At 45.1% G+C, this 1,793-nt stretch overlaps 2 protein-coding genes across 2 annotated transcripts in view; both read right to left on the bottom strand.

The window, feature by feature from the left end:
• The window catches only part of LOC136615891 (gastrula zinc finger protein XlCGF57.1-like), a 112,535-nt gene that overhangs the window by 65,779 nt on the left and 44,963 nt on the right, over nt 1–1,793 (bottom strand). The window lies entirely within an intron of this gene.
• LOC136608187 (zinc finger protein OZF-like) overlaps nt 1–1,793 on the bottom strand; it is an 83,685-nt gene that overhangs the window by 37,643 nt on the left and 44,249 nt on the right. The gene's annotated exons all lie outside the window — the stretch shown is intronic.

Genomic DNA, 1,793 nt, shown 5'->3' on the forward strand with positions numbered 1-1,793 from the left:
GGCCTCGCTGCGCTGAATAACCAATGGCTGTTATAAATCAGAATGATGTAGTGGAGAAAAAAAATAGTCCTAAGTCAGGGGTGATAATAAGACTTTACTCTTTATCGATACCAGCAAAATAATGCAATTCGATGTAATATGTCTCTCCAGATAATAGTACATCTACTGCTTACATTACAATATAGAAGGCTACAAAAAGAAGAGGCATGATGGGAAATAAAAAACATACAAAGAATATTTAAAGTAATCCTCCGGACCAAAAGGGTGTATAACACCTGCTGTTCTTCTCTGCCGATGTCCCAACTATCTGCTCGTTCAGGGTCCTGCTTTAAGCTGTCCATGTTGGCTACCCCAATTTTCTAGCCACTCACTGCACACTGTGCGTTGGTCTCAGAGCAGGTATAGTGTTTTGGTAGTCTAAGGCCACTTTCACAGGGGCATGTCAAATTCCACATTCTGGCAGCAGTGGCGTGCATGCGTATCTGTTTTTATCTGTACTGCAGATGGTTCGTACAGAATTCGTGGACCTTCCACAATTGAAAATGGAGAAAGGTCGCGGAATCCGGGCCTGGCAGCATTGGCGTCCACAAGTAACTGCTTTCATCTGTACTGCGGATGGTCCGTGCGGCTCGCCGTCCGACATGCACAGCACAGATTTTTTTTTTTCAAGCTCCTGTTTTTCCCGCATCCTCTGAGTCTGCGGCCTTTCTGTATTGTCAATTATGGAAGGGCCGTGGGACAGGCGGCTTCCACTGACTTCAATGTAAGCCGTCCACATGGAATCCGTATAAATATGGAGCATGCTGCGATTTTTCCTTTGCGAGAGGAAAGCGCAATTGGTTTCCACTTGTGTGCATGAAGATGGTCAGTATTTGCTGCAGAACCTAGAGACGGATACTCGCCATGGATTCCACATTACTAATTTGCCCGTGTGCAGGCGGCTAAACTCTACCAATCCCCTGTGGCAGATTAGATAGTGTGAAGATGACATTTATAAAGGTTTTACACCAGTTTCCTGGAGTAGAAAAGTCACAAAAGCATGTGCAAGAGGCACTTGCAGATAAATTTAGCAAAGTTTCAGCCCTCTCTGTTTGCCCCAAAACTTTTTTGAAAATCGGGTGGGGCTTTTCGGTAGAGGATGTGGCTCCAAACCAACTAATTTTTTTGTAATTCATAACAGAAACTAGCATGCATTGCTGTGAGTGAGCACAGAGCTGCACTTAGTACATGAAGAGGGGTGCGCTTCTTCATGTATTAAGTACACTGTCCACTGGGGGAAAATTATACTAAGCCTAGCGTCACTTCTCCCCTAGCAGGTTTGATTGTCTCAGTGGCCATCAAACACGACAGTCGGTCCCCCCTAGTAGTGGTATGAGGGACAATGACATCTCAGTGATATGTTCAAGACATCCTACAGCCACATGTGTTCCTCTCATGGTGCTTTCCAAGAGACATTTTTCAGCGGGGCGTCACAGGAATGTCTCCACAACATTGTCACACTTCCGTGGCTGCCAGGTCCTCAGATTTATCACTAATAGAACATGTATGGGACCATGTAAGACACCAACTTCGACAGCCTACATAATTGCACAGTCCAGAGGCTTAAAGGGGTTGTCTCGCGAAAGCAAGTGGGTCTATACACTTCTGTATGGCCATATTAATGCACTTTGTAATGTACATCGTGCATTAAATAAGAGCCATACAGAAGTTATTCACTTACCTGCTCCGTTGCTAGCGTCCTCGTCTCCATGGTGCCGTCTAATTTCGCTGGCTTCTTGCTTTTTTTAGACGCA

Source organism: Eleutherodactylus coqui, chromosome 1 (assembly GCF_035609145.1).
Source record: "Eleutherodactylus coqui strain aEleCoq1 chromosome 1, aEleCoq1.hap1, whole genome shotgun sequence".
Lineage (NCBI taxonomy): Eukaryota > Metazoa > Chordata > Amphibia > Anura > Eleutherodactylidae > Eleutherodactylus > Eleutherodactylus coqui.